The sequence below is a fragment of the Oryctolagus cuniculus genome, chromosome 6 (assembly GCF_964237555.1).
Source record: "Oryctolagus cuniculus chromosome 6, mOryCun1.1, whole genome shotgun sequence".
Lineage (NCBI taxonomy): Eukaryota > Metazoa > Chordata > Mammalia > Lagomorpha > Leporidae > Oryctolagus > Oryctolagus cuniculus.
In genome coordinates, this window is record NC_091437.1 from 80,282,345 (window position 1) to 80,298,068 (window position 15,724).

General features: G+C 39.8%; 1 protein-coding gene and 1 pseudogene across 2 annotated transcripts in view; both read left to right on the plus strand.

Annotated features, from left to right (window-relative positions):
- The window catches only part of XKR4 (XK related 4), a 496,677-nt gene that overhangs the window by 3,469 nt on the left and 477,484 nt on the right, over positions 1-15,724 (plus strand). The window lies entirely within an intron of this gene.
- Positions 1-15,724, plus strand: part of LOC127490710 (isopentenyl-diphosphate Delta-isomerase 1-like) — a 37,876-nt pseudogene continuing 22,152 nt past the window's right edge.

The window sequence follows — 15,724 nt, forward strand, 5'->3', positions numbered from 1 at the left end:
TTTATGTAAATAATCCAAATACTTCTCGATTCTATTAGCTGAAAAACTTCGCATTTCTTACAGATTGACACCTCATGAAAAATCCGAGATCAAATTCTATGAACTGAAGAACTTACTTTAATTATAGTTGCAGTTATTATACTTTCCAAGCAAATATTTTCCCAATTGAAAGTAATGCTTATTTTCTTAGGAAACTATGTAACAAGTGAGAAATAAGTAGGGAAGATAAAGAAACTTTAAAAGCTTCACAGTGAGACTCCAACTACTGGGTCAACTGGCCATAGAGAAAAGTCATTGAGTGGGTGGAAAGAAGGGTAAGGTTGATTGCAGAAAGGAAACCACAGGCTGCCCCACAAATGCATTCACTGACCCAAACCTTAGAGAAGCTGTGGTCGTGCCATCCTGTTTGTTAAGCATTTCTGAAGTCTTTTCTTAGAGGTTTTCAAGTTATTCTGATAATGCATGATCGCCTAGGAGGAAGCATTATTGTTAGAAATATTATCAGATGTTTGTCAACATTTACAGAAAATGTGCCTATAGTATGCAAGTGTGAATGATCATCTCATTGAATTGTTATTGGATTCTGATTAAGATTTTTGGGAGAGGGTAACATGGTGGAAGCATGATGTAAAACTAATCAGTCTCATTGTTTCTTTTTAACATGTTTAAAAAGCACTTTAGTCTAATGTTGGAAATTTAAGAGATAAGAAAGATTATGGACTTCAACACTCAGATGCATGCTAATGTGTTCCAGTTTCTCTGAGAGTTGAATATTTAAATGAAGGTTTGGGGAGTAGATGCATCTTTGATAATAAGCTGATGAAATATAACTCATGTCAAATTATTGTTAAGACAATTGTGATTTCCTATGTTAGTCGTGCCCCTCTACCTCTTCTAGCTTTTCTTTTCATGCATGGTACACAAATAGTGCAGAAAAACCAAGGTGCTGAGTACTTCAAAACTCAGAAGTCATTATTCATGTTTTAGCATGCTACTTTTTGGATCAATAAAATAGACTTGCTAAGTTGCTAACTGTTCATTGTATTTCCATGAAGTCCTGGTTATTTTAGGGATAGCCAGACAAAAATTTTATAGACCAAAAATCTTTTGAAATGACATCAAAGTGTTTGCTTGTTCAGAAATAATTGTTTGAGTCGTTGTGGAGAAGATTTGCATATATTTATACATGTATTACAAATGCAATTGCTGACAGCAATGACACATATTTATTTTAATTAAAATTTACTAATAGGAAATTAATAGTAGCTTTTAAAGGCACAGGAGGTAAAGTCAGGAAAGAGCCATTTGAAATAATGAAGTGAACTTTTGCTACTGTCTGAAAAGAACAATTAGGCCTTTAGAAGAACTGGGCCTATGAATGAGAGAGAAAATACCTCTTTTTTTTTTTTTTTTTTAGTATGATTCCCAAAATTGCTTACAGTCAGCTCAGCCAGTAGGAATCACAAATAATCAATTAGAACAGTTTTTAGTCTTCATGCTTATGGTCAGTTATACCCAAATGTTTCTTTGATACAGAGTTATAAAATATAATCTTATAATTCAACTTGAATTTCTCATGTTTGTGTATGTACCTTGTTTGTGTGTGTGTGTGTGTGTGTGTAAATATATTTTTAAAGCTTTGTTTATTTGCTTGATATAGCAGAGTTATAGAGAGAGAGGGAGAAACAAAGAGAGAGAGAGAGAGAGAGAGAGAGAATCTTCCATCCCCTGGTTCACCCACCAAATGGGCACAACGGCCATTGCTGGACCAGACTGAAGGCAGGGGCTTGGAATTCAATCTGGGTCTCCCACGTGAGTGACAGGTACCTAAGCATTTGAGTCATCTTCCATTGCCTTCCCAGTTACATTAGCAGGGAACTGGATCAGAAGTGGACCAACCCGAAATGAACTGGCACTCATATGGGATGCTTGCATAGCACCAGGCAGCATAACCGGTTGCACCACAATGCCAGCCCTCCTTTTAGTTGTTTTCTAGCAAATATGACAATTATAAACAATAAGTCAATACATATAGAGTGGGGAGTATTTTCACTGATTTTACTATTTTGGGTATTGTTTCTAAGTTTCTGTCATGAGAGTCATACAAGAAAGGTATGGTGGAAGAACAGTGTGTTCTACTCTTGTCATACTTGATATTCCACAGGGTATTAAAGGATGTTCCATGTTCAGATAAATTGGGAAAATGTTAAGTTAAATTATGGTCAGCTGATCTTGCCACAACAGGACTTCTCAGGACATTTATTTTTCTTTGTTTTTAAAAGTTTGCTCGTTTTCACCTGGGGCGGGGTGGGGGTGGATGGGAGAGAGGAAGAGAAAGATCTATCTTCCTAAGCAGAGTAGCCTGGACTTTAATCAGCACTCTGCTATGGGATACAGGCTCCCCAAGTGACTTAACTACTATGCCACAATGCCCACCCCCTCAGCCTTTAATAAGTTAAAATTCAACTGTCAATATTTTTTAAAGGCACACCTGTTAAATAATCTTGTAATGATGCTGAATACAAAGCACTTTGAGAAACATTATTCTATTCCATTCTTAAACCTGTCCAAACAAATATAATAATGATTTTATTTGGCACTATAAAAATCTACAAATGTTTTTATGCTCCTGATCTCTTAGTTTTACACTAATCCAAGAGGAAATGATCAATCTCTCTCTGTGAAAAACCTGACTCAGAGAGGTTAACTGGCAGAAGGTTGCTCAGTTGTTAATGTGGTATAGTTAGGATTCAAAATTAGGCCTATTTTACCATAATGTTTATACTTTTATGGCTCAGTTGGCTACCACCAAATGTCCATTTGTATAAGAATGACAATGATATATAAAAATAATAACTTACCATCACTGTGGTTGGCAGAGGGAAAGAGAGCTGTAATTTAGACAGGTGAGGGGATCTTTCCAATTAGGTGGCAGTAGTCAAATCATAGAACAGGGCTTTCTGTCTGATCCTAAGTCCAGTGCTCCTCTTTCTGCACTATTTGGACAACCAAGGTTACATGATCTTGCAGTGGGTGTTAATGATTAAATAGCCTTATGTATGAGATTATGCAATAAATTATTTGCAAGTGATAAAGAGGTTCTAGCGATAAAGAAGTAGTAGGGAAATAGAGAAAAAAACAGAGAATACATCTTTAACTATTGAAAAAAGTGCTTTAAGGGCCAGTGTTTAGGCTAGTGGTTATAATACCAGTTAAGACATTGGTTAAGATGCCTGCATCCCACATCAGAGTGTCTTGGTGTGATAACTGGCTGTGGCTCCCTACTGCAGCTTCCTGCTAATGCAGACCCTTGGAGGTAGTGATGATGGCTCAAGGAGTTGTATCTCTGCTAGCCACGTTGGAGACCTGGATTGAATTCCTGGTTTCTGGCTTCAGCCCTGACTCAGCCCTAGGTGTTGCAGGCAATTGGGGAGTAAGTCATTGAATGGGAGTTCTCTATGTCTCTGCCTCTCAAAATTTTAAACAGAAGGAAAAAAAGAAAAAGAAAAAGTGCTTTATTATTTCTGAGTTAGTCCTGAATGCTGATATAGGTCCAGTAAGACCGGTATCATTTGCTGGGTTTATCAAATGGTTATTTTCTTTATATTTATGTTCTGTTTTTCTGCATATTAGTTCCTTTATCATTCAACATATATTGAGTACCTATTCTATGTAATGCATTGCACTAGATACTAATTATCTCCTGGTGAATAAAATACACTTTGTTAAGGAATCTGCTACCTAGTGAGGAATACAGAAAAGTAAACTATTTCAATAGAAGGAAATGAGCACTGCTAAGATTTGGATGTGGCTTAAAGGTATCCCCAAAAGGCTCATGTGCTTGGCTCCATTGTGTCAATGTTGAGTAGTGGTGGGACCTTTAACAGGTGGAGCCTTGCTGAAGGTCATTAGGTCATTATGGACATACTCTTGGAAGAGATTAATGGAGTTCTCATGGGACCCTGGTGGCTCTCTGGATTCTGTTCCTATCATATAATCTCTCTCTCTCTTGCATATGCTTCTGCCACTGTGATGTCATCAGGCATGATGCGGTGTAGCCAAGGAAGCCATCCCTAGAGCCAACACTTTGGACTTCCCATCCCCCAAACTGAGATCCAAACAACCTGCTTTTATTTATGATGTAGCTAGTCTCAGATATTTCATTATAGTATTACAGTATTGAAAACAGACTAATTGAAGCACTATGATGTGATCAGGAAACTCTAACCACCCTGGTAGTTCTGGAAAGGCTCTCTGGAGGAGACATGTGAGCAAGCGTTTGAATGATGAGACAAAGCTCTTAGTAAACAGTGACATTGTCTTTAGAGCTTGAATTCAATAAGCACAAAGGCAGAGGCACAAGAAAGAACAAGGCAGGTTAAGTGTGTGCTTTAACTATACAGTGAGGATTGGAGGCTATTGAGAGGTGAAGATGGAGAATTAGTTGGGCTGGATGATGAAACAATTTTAGATTTTCTTTCGAAGGCATGGAAGACACATTGAAAGATTGTAAGGAGTGAGCCTTGTTAACAAAAGGCCTATAACAGTGTATTATTGAAAGGAATGGCAGAACATTGAAAGTTTCAGGGTTTATATCATCAATTTCTCTGGCTCAATTTTGTCTTTCCATACACAGAAATTCATTGTCTTCACAGAGTTTGTGTTTATTTATTACTAGGACAAAGACCCAATGTGGTGGAGAGTTGTTTTTCAGAAAAGCAGATTAATTGCAATTTTTCATTGTAAATATAATACTAAATTAAATTTTCAACAACATTTTGTTTTCAGTTCCTTTTTGAAGCATTTTCCCTTAGGACAGGATCATTAGCACCTTACTGAAACTTGAGGGTCCTGACACAGATACATGGCCCCTGTATTTCTAAAGCATTTTAAAATTTCCAGAGAGCTTCCACATTCTCTCTCTTATTTGATCCTCAGAATGATCTCTGAAGTAGCACTTCCATTTTGCATATGTGGAAATTAAGACAGAGAATTGTAAATGCTTTCTTCTTTAGGTCACATAGTTTGGTGCACATCTAACCTGGAGTTAGTACTGATGTGGGAGAGGAAAGCAATATGAAAAAAATGGTTGATGAAAATTTGAGAGCTCTCTGGTAGGTATTGAGGAATTGTCATGGGGAAGAGGCATTGGATTTTTCATAGACACTTTGGGACAAAATAGAAGGTACCTATAAGGAATAGATTCTTTAATATTAGAGAAAGAAATGCATACACATAGAGAGATTGTGAGAAATTTCTCATTTGGTGATTCACTCCCCAAGTACCTGCAATAGCCAGTACTGAGTCAAGGCTGAAGTGGGGAGCTAGAATCTGGGAACACAATCCAGATTTTCCATATGGGTGGCAGACGTAATTACTTGAATCATCACTGCTGCCTCCCAGGGTCTGCGTTGGCAGGTAGCTGGAGTCAGGAGCTGGGGCCAGAGATCAAGTCCAGGTGCTCTGTTAAGGGCTACAGTCCTCTCAATCTTGTGGCTTAACTGGTAGGCCAAACACTGCAGGGAAGATATTTTGAGTTGATGTAAGAAAGGATTTTTTAAAAAAATAGCCAAAGGATACCTATAGATCAACTAATGTCTAAGAAACATTGAGTTCCCCATAATTAGAATGTCTAAGCCTAGTTTGAAAAACAAGGTAAGGGTGTGCTGGAAGGACTTTCACTGTCATGGAGAGGTTTGCATCAGAAGAGCACCTTCCAGCCCTGAGATTTTATGACAGTTTTCATCATTATATACATAGTGTACTGACCTTTGTCTTTTTGTGGATGACGTGGAATGCTTTTCCTTGCAATACAACAGATGTGTCACTATATAATATATTCATTGGTTTATGGACCCAGTGTCTTCCCTAGAGCATCACAAATCCATACATCACCCCTGAGTGCTTGGCTTGGTATTTAAATCTCTGACTTAACTCAGAGATATAGCAGATATAAATTCATATGCGATCAGATAGTTCTTTGTGCACTTACTTGGGTTTCTGTGTGAATTGGAAGAAATTGTGCATAACTCGAGGTGGTGGATAGCTCTGTGGTGGATATGTCTATGTAGTATCTTTGTAATAGCTACTGCAAAGATTGTAAATTGTTTCCATTTGATTGAACCATGAACTGTTTGTTTCACAAGGGTAAAGAAAAATTTTAGGTTTATATTACTCTGCTACTGAATATCAGAGACTGTCTTGACATAGCAGTTGACTGTAGTATCTACATAAATGTATTCCATCAGTTTTGAGCAGTGTCCACAAATCTTTGGGGCAGTAGCCTTGAAAGTGCTCAATCACTTACAAAAATTTCCTTAATGATTGAATATCCAAGTACACAACTTGCTATTATATACATTCCAAATTTTACAGTTTGAATGAAATAGTCTACCTTCCTATGAATTTAAATAATGCCAATCACTTTGTAACAGATAAATGGAATAATTCTGGTTTTCATGAATTCACTGACTGATGTAATTAACACATATTTTTGACTTGTAGACATTTGTGTGGTCTAACCTTATGGGAACAAGGCTCAGAATTAGAATCAGATTTATTTTTCTCATGCATTATCAAATGCAAGGTGCAGTGTGGTCATGAGGAAGTTTGTTTTTAATCAAGTGTGATTTTGTAGCCTAGTTCTAATATGTTATTGGATTCCAGGGGAAATCACAGTCATTAATTCCCAACAGGAAATATTCTCTTGAGTGGCATTGTGTGAATCTGATCACCTTAAGAAGTGACCTCATGCCACTACTTCATAGTGTCCTTTGTAGCTAATGATGTGATGGGTCAGGAAGGCAGACCATGGGTCTGAAGTTACTCTAGTGGCTATGGAATACATGTCCATAAATGTTTACTGATCTGTGTATAAAACAGGCATTATTCATCTTTACGAGACTATAGCTACATCTGCTGCATAGTTGCTTCTTTGATTTTCTAGTGTAAAGTGAATCAGAAAACATGCAATACTGTTTAGAAGAGAGGATAGAAAACATCACCCTAGCCCTTTTTGTAGATTGCCAGTGTTAGGAAATTTTCCCTCTGAGAAAAATGCATCTAGAAGCACAATTTCCTATTCCTATTCTTGCTGCTACAATGTTCAGAATGGTTGTGTCAGCCAGGACTCTTTAGAGGGACAGAATTGATAGGCTGTGTGAGGAGATGGGAAGGAAGTCCCATGGCAGGTCCTTTGCAGGGAGGAGCAGCCCCCCAGCAAGTGGCAACTAGCCTAAGTCCTGGAGTCCAAAGGCTACAAGCTTGGAGTTCTGATGTCCAAGGCAGGAGACCAACCTTTCCCAGCTCTCAGATAGACCAATTCGCCCACATTTATTCTCTCCAGACCTCCAGCTTGTCGATGATACTGCCCACAGCAAAGGCTGTCTTCCCACCATGTCCACTCAGATTCACAAGCTAATCTTGTTTGGAAACAACCTCACAGACACACCCAAAATAATATTTTCCCAAGCTTCTAGATATTTTTTAATTTAGTCAGCTTTTGACACATAAAATTCATAATTACATTGAGGAAGCTTTGGGATGGATGTTTTCATTTAATTACTACCTACACTTGGACTGTCTGAGAATATGCATATGTAGAATGATCTGAGGTGTTTGCGCTTCTATCTGTTCACTTGAAGAAAGTTTGTAGCCTTTCATCATAAAACATTAATTCCACGTCTAGTACACATATGAAACTAATACAGCATTCACATGGAAATAAATAAGTGCAGGAACTCCCTAGAGGTGAACTGAACTGTACCATAAGGCTAAAGTGATGGGAAAGGGTCATAGAATGTCAGTGGGAAAACATATTTAGTTGAAGTCAAATAAAACCATTTTTGTTAAAATGAATATCTAAGTATCTGAAACCGATGTTAAAGTGTTCTGTATCGCAAATTCCATGATATACACCATATAGACTCAGAAAGCTAAAATTGTCATCCACATTTCAGTGGATGTAGGGAGGTATGCACAGCTGGAGGGCTGTGATTAACAAATAAGAACAATGCCTCCCAGGCTTTGAAAGAATCATCCATTATGGCAATGAGAAGACGGTTGCCAGAGCTAGATTTGCTTTTAAATTAAAAGCTTGTCCTGGGTTACACTGTCACTGATTTAATAATGCTGGAAATTGAATTTAAACTCTATTCAAAGATACTGTATCCAGGTCTGTGCTTGTTAAAGAATAAGGATATGTTACACTCTGCTAGAAGAAGAGAGCGTTACACTAACCTTTCCTGGTGGGGACCGCTTGGATTCCAGGATGTTAGAAAGCTTCTTGAGAAGCTGAACAGTTTTCCAACTGATGCCAACATTTCAGATTTTAAATTAAAAAAAATTTAAACCTCTATTTTAAGAGTATCTGAACCAAGTATGTTGAACTATTTTCCCATCTTCATGATTCATGAGAAGGCTGTTTGAATCAGTTCTACTTCTTCTGTTTAATTTATGCACATGCCATATTTCCCTGTCAGGGGAATCCTTTTGTAACCAACAGAGCAGTGGGCAGCATGTGGGGTGAGTGAGAATTACTCAGCCAGAAAATCACGCACACAGAGACGTAGGATCTGCAGTGAGTATGACTTAGAAAAAAGATTTGAGATGACTTTAGTTTGACTTCCCATTAACTGCAGTACATTTAAGCAAGGCAAAGTCACCTTTCTGAACCAACAATCTGAGAGATTTCATCCATGGAAAAAGCAGTCTGACTTTTTTTCTGCAACTCAGATAATAGTCATGAATAAAGATCTCTGTCTGGGGCTCAATACTTTTCAGGTCTTTTTTGTTGTTGTTCCCACAGTAGCAGAGAGTTAATAATCAAAGCAAAGGTAGCAGTTGTAGCTGTAACAATAACAAAATGATCCCCCATAACTTCTGTCATTGTTGGTGCCAAAGTCACTGCATCATTGTGTCAGTGACGAGGAAATGATTCTTCAGTGAGGCAACTGGAGGATTTGTAAAGGTTTCTTATGTTTTCATAGACTTGCAGCTCATTAATTACCTGTTTTACAAAAGTAAAATTAATAGCAGTCATTTTTGAAAATGTAGGTCAATTCCAGAAGACTTTCCTAAGCAATTAACAATAATGGAAGCTATTATTGTAGTATCAATTAGGAAGCATGTCCCTACGGGCTTTGTATTTCTAAGGGATATGTTATGAACAAGAGTGTCGGTCACAGGCATCTTACAGGATATTTTTCCTGATAGGGTGATGGTCAGGTTTGAACAATTGATTTCTAGGTAGCAATGAGTAACCTCACACCATCACAGTGAAAGCATAGTAGTTGTATTTCTACTTCTGAAAAGTACTCAATGGTTATAATTATTTAAGGCTCTAATATCTAATGACTGTAAGATCAGATTGGAATTAAATGAGTTAGGGGAGGAAATTTGAAGATTTTTTTTTTTAATCAAACAGGAATGTCCAAATACTCTAGAGAATACCATGGGGTTGCATGCATTGATCTACTAAATGGAGTTTAGGGTGTTATCCATAAGGCATGCATTATTAGCTTGAGGATGAATAAAAATAGAAAAGTTTATTTTGTAATCAGAAACTGGGTTTCCCTCTTTGGAAGTAGGAATGGGAAAATTGTACTGAATCCCATTGCTAAATGCATCATAGCAAAGCTTAAAATATGGTGTCACCAGCCAGGCCAAGCTCCTGTTAGATGAGTTTATTGTATGGGAAAAGAAGGCAAAATATAAGCAATGATAATGGTCAGGTTTATGGGAACAAATTGCTATTGAGGGCACAGTGGGGTCTGCCATCCCAGGGTGTTTGACATGAGGGTGTTGTGTTTTAGAAGTCAGCATCCTGAGGATCAATACCAAGGTACATCATCAAAAATGGGGAACATATTAGAAACCTGCAGATCCTAGCAAGGGCTAGAAATAAATTTACTTATACGAGTTTAGTGTCCTTTCTCCCAAAATGTTTGGGACTAGAAGTGATTCAGTGTCTTTTTTTTTTTTTTGAAATATTTGCTTATCTCTTAATCTATCTAATGAGATATCTTGGGGATGAGATCTGAGGCTAAAAACAAAATGTATTTATGTTTCACATAACCCTTATACATGGTCTGAAGGTAATTTCACTTAATATTTTCAATAACTTTTTGTATGAAATAAAGTTTGTACATTGAACTATCAGAAAGAAGAGGTCTCAGCCATCCATGTGGGCAATATGAATTTTCCACCTGTGGTGTCAAGTCAGTCCTCAAACAGTTTTGGATTTTGGAGCATTTTGGATTTTAAGTTTTCTGATTAGGGATGGTCAGTTTATACTAGAGGTACATAGAAATCTGAATTCAAGGCCATCAGGAAAGCAAGAAATTATTCTTAAGCTTCCAAATGTAAAACTAAGGGAAATTGGTTTGAATTATATCCTCAACATAAAATTTTTGTCTAGTTGGATGTTGACAGTAAGGTGCAAGCCTAGAGTAAAGTTCTAATCCCACTGAGTGGAAGGCAGAGAGCTGGAACTGCAGGTAGGGTTCTCACTCAGCCATGTAGATAGCACATCGATCCACAAGTGGCCCATCCATGAAATCACTGGTCACTACCATCAGTTGCTGAGACTAGAACTACTAATGTAAGCGATCTATCGTAACCTTTTCTTCATGGACTCAACAGACTCTGTTTAAAATTATAATAAGAACAATACATTAAAAAGAATGTGCTCCTAAAGGTTTACTTACTAGGAAAGCAGACATGTCATGTGTGTACATCCTGATCTGTCTGTGGCCATGCACCAGATGTGAGCTGTGGCCTTGCTATCCACAGTGGGTCCTGTAGGCTCACAGTGTCAGCAGTTCTTGGAAGCTTTCTCAGAATGCAGAATCTCAGGCTCATCCTAGGCCTATTGAATCATAACCAACATTTTAACCTGATTCCCAGATATTTAGTACAGTTTGAGCATCCCTAACTCGAAAATCCCAGATCTAAAATCCTCCAAAATCCAACTTTTTTGAGCCCTGGCATTAATCCAAAATTGGAAAATTCTATACCTGATGTTGTTTGACAAGTTTCAGGTCAAAACACAGGCATGGGGCTGGCACCATGGCTCACTAGGCTAATCTGCCTGTGGAGCCGGCATGCCATATGGGCGCCGGGTTCTAGTCCCGGTTGCTCCTCTTCCAGTCCAGCTCTCTGCTGTGGCCCGGGAGGGCAGTGGAGGATGGCCCAAGTGCTTGGGCCCTGCACCCGCATGGGAGACCAGGAGGAAGCACCTGGCTCCTGGCTCCGGATCAGCACAACGCCGGCTGTAGCAGCCATTTGGGAAGTGAACCAACGGGAGGAAGACCTTTATCTCTGTCTCTCTTTCTCTCTCTCTCTATCTAACTCTACCTGTCAAATAAATAAATTGAAAAAAAAAATCACAGGCACACTGAAGGCCTTTATAAAATTATCTTCAGGTCTAGGTATCTAAAGTATATATAAAATTTTCATGTTAAGCTTGGGTGCTATCCCCAAGATTCCTCATTATGCTTATGCAGATATTCCAAAATCTGAAGTCTACAAATGAAAAGAAAAGAACATCCCAATTCCCAAACACTTCTCATATCATACCAAGAGTTTTAGATGTGGAGTATTCAACCTGTATGTGCATTCTGTTGCTACCTAGGTGGGACCATTAAGCTTTAATGATCAGGAAATGCAATCCAAGTAGTGAAAAGTAAGGGTGATCCAGATGTTTTGATTGGCTTTCTAACCAATTAGCTCACCTAGTATGATAGTGAGAGTTACTGTTTAGAAACAAACAAATAGGTGTGTCACCACACATACACACAACACAGATACACACACTTCTCCTTATAAACTGTATCTTAAGCAAAACTGTGAAATCTTCCATGGGTAAAGGAAGTAGTTTTCAATATTTATTAGGAAATCATGATCTTACACTTTTATGTTTCAGAACTGATCTCTGGAAAATAATTCAGCACACTGCCTGCCTGTCTCTCTTGGTTGTATGTAGTGCTCAGACTTTGTGTCATTCAGTCCCTAGCAAAGGAGTTGTCATAGTGCACCAGAGGTCCTGAAAGAGGGACGAGGCCTTTCCAGGGGCAGTGAAGGGATGGGAATGAAGGGAAGGAAGGCAATGGAGCAATGAGACCCTGAGAACAGAGCTCTAACCGAGAAAGATGGTGGTTGCCTTTGCTCACAGAAGCTCAGTGGGCTGGCCATGGCATTCATCTGTGGCTTTCTGGATAAGAAGGAGTTGTGGAGTCAGTGCTATGGCACAACAGGTTAAACTGCTGTCTGCAAAGCAGGCATCCCATGTAGGCTTGAGTTTGAGTCCTGGCTGCTCTACTTCCCATCGAGCTCCCTGCTAATGCACTTAGGAGGGCAGCGGAAGATGACCCAGGTCTTTGGGCCCCTGCACCCACATGGGAGACCTGGAGAAGCTTCTGGCTTAAACCTGGCCCAGCCCCAACCTTTGTGGCCATTTGGGGAGTGAACCAGTAGATGGGAGACCTCTCTCTCTGCCTCTTTCTCTCTCTCTCTCTAATTCAGACTTTCAAGTAAGTAAATAACTAAAAAGAAAAATAGAAGAAGAAGAAGGAGTCATGAGGCTAAGCAAGACCATGCCTGCTCGCTGGTTAGAGGGGCTGCTGAGGGAGGGTAGACTTCTGGGCATCCGTCCCTTCCAGCTTTTAGTCTGAGACATGAAGGAGCCCCTGCGTTTACATTGAGAAAGAAGAACCAAAGCAAGAAGAGAAGAACATGGAACATGAGGCCTGAGAGACTGAAATCTGGCCAGCTGGGTAATTATGTAAAATATTATGGAGAAATTTATGCCAAGCAACCTGTTGCATGCAGTTCACCTCTGCACGGTGACCCATAAACCCCACGAGGCACAGCCACACTGTGAGAAGAAATGTGATAATTTAGTCCGATAGCCTGCTCTACCATCTGTCTTCCTAAGGGAGAAATACCACATTCAGCTCTTAGGATGAAATATCCCAGTCTCTGTATTTTAGAATAAAGGGATCATGAGAACAGTGCACTATAAAATTCCCACTTGTGTAGATATATTATCAGTTTCCTTATTTCACGCTAGACAATATAGAAAAGGATGACCTTCCCAGAAATACCTCTTTTTGAGTACTTGTTTTCTGATTTCCTTTTCATATAACCCTACTGGTATTGCCCAACTGTCACTTCTGTTGCTAGTGTTCCCTCCTCCAAACATGTGCTCAGATATGATTGTTGGGTTCCATGTTCTTTAATATCATGGAGAGTTATCCAGCTACTTTTCCTTAGTTTACTTTATTAGTCAACAGGGTCACCCTGCCAGGCTGGAGACCTGTTTGACTTTTCAATATGGTAGCTACAAGCTGCAGTGGCTAGTGAGCACCTGCCTTGTGACTGGTCCCTATCTGATGTGCTCGGAGTGTCCACAACCTGGGGATTGTGAAAACAGTGTGGAAGAAAAGGGATAATCGAGAATCTCACTGGTCATTTTCATATTGATTTTATTATTATTATTTTTTTTGACAGGCAGAATTGGACAGTGAGAGAGAGAGACAGAGAGAAAGGTCTTCCTTCCATTGGTTCACTCCCCAAATGGCCGCTATGGCCAGCGCGCTGCACCAATCTGAAGCCAAGAGCCAGGTGCTTCCTCCTGCTCTCCCATGTGGGTGCAGGGCCCAAGCACTTGGGCCATCCTCCACTGCCCTTCTGGGCCACAGCAGAGAGCTGGACTGGAAGAAGAGCAACCAGGACAGAATCCGGCACCCCAACCGGGTCTAGAACCCGGGGAGCCAGCGCCGCAGGTGGAGGATTAGCCAAGTGAGCCATGGCGCCAGCCTCATTGATTTAAAAAAAGATTTTATTTATTATTTATTTGAGAGGTAGATTTCCAGACAGTGAGAGAGAGAGAGAGACAGAGAGAGAGGTCTTCCATCCACTGGTTCACTCAAATGGCCACAACGGCCAGAGCTGGGTTGATCTGAGACCAAGAGCCAGGAGCTTCTTCTGGTTCTCCCGCACGGGTGCAGGGGCCCAAGGATTTGGGCCATCTTGTACTGCTTTCACAGGCCATAGCAGAGAGCTGGATTGGAAGAGGAACAGCCGGAACTAGAACTGGCGCCCATATGGGATGCTGGGTACCACAGATGGAGGATTAACCTACTGTGCCACAGTGCTGGGCCCTCATATTGATTTGCATGTTGAACTGGTAATGTTTTCGATTTGTTGAGTTCAAAAAAATATATGACTAAAATTAATCTCTTCTGTTGTGTTTTACTTTTGGAATGTGGCTACCACAAATTTGAAATTAGAAATGTGGACTGCCTTGTTCTTTTTTCTTTCTTGCTTTTGTGAAGATTTATTTATTTACTTATTTGAAAGGCAGAGTGATGGGGAGGCAGGGTTGGGAAGAGGGGAGATCTTCCATCCACTGGTTCATTCCCCAAATGACTCTGAGAGCCAGGTTCATAGCTGAAGACAGGAGGCTGGAATTCCATCTGAGTCTTCCATGTAGGTGGCAAGGGCCCAAGTGCTTGGACCATCTTCTTTTGCCTTATCAAGTGCATTAGCAGGAAGCTGAATCAGAAGCAGGCAGCTAGGATCTAAACTGGTGCTCCGATATGGGATGCTGGCATTGCAAGCTGTGGCTTAACCTGCTGCACCAACACACTGGCCCCTGTACTGTGTTTCTGTTGGACATTGTTGATTTGAGAATGTCAGAGCTTGTTGAGGACTGAGAAGAGGAGTGTGCAAACTAAAGTGTTTCAAAATACGGGGTAAGAGTTTACTGAAAGTTCCCAGGGGAAGGAGTTGTTTGGCTGCTGAGGCAGATGACTTAATGGATTTTGTGAATAAGATTACCTGCTGGTAAAAACTGACTTGTTACAAGACAAAACCCCTAATGTGAGCAAAGCTCATTATCGTCCCTGCTTCCTCCTTGCTTAGGGCCTGGCAGCCCGCTGTGCTTACTTGGTTTAATGAATAGTGTTTGATGATAGCGAGGACTAAATCTTTGGAAGTGCCAGTGTAACATGCCAGGCACATTTATTCATACTGAACCAAACATCTTCTCATCATCCCTTCAAAATATGTGGTGTTCTTGCTCCCATCGAAGATGAGGTCCAGAGAAAGGAGACTTGCTCAAGGACATACAGCAACTAAGTAGCAAGCTCCTGGCCTGTGCGGTTATCTTCTCATCTATAAAGTGGTGAGTGGGAGTTAAATAAGATAATTTCTGAAGTTGCTGCTGGCTCTATAAGTCTATACAAACTAGTACGTAAACATATCTTACACACCTTATTCAAACTGGTACTTGATGCATATCACTCCTTATACACCTTAGAGAATATCTATGTGGGGGAGAATATTCATGTTTTACTGGCTGGGGTTAGATTGCTAATCAACTATTCCTGGAACTAATATTTCAATCAAAATTCAAACAGGGAGGCTTCAGATCAATGTTATATATCCATAATATGTTACATTCATTTGATTCCTATTGGCAAAATGCATGTTATTTCCATTGGGAAGCATGTGACAATAAAGAATCCTAAGTAAGCTCCATTCCCATGTGATTAGTGTGTAATTAACCTGTGTTTATAATCCTCATTTTGTATGCATGAGAGGCAACACAAGGCAAAGCCCCTCTGTCAGTCACATATCCTTCTCAACAGGAATTACATCTCAGTGACATAACTTGAAGTTCATCTCTTGAGCTTTAGCTCGGAGGACCACGTTTAATAGT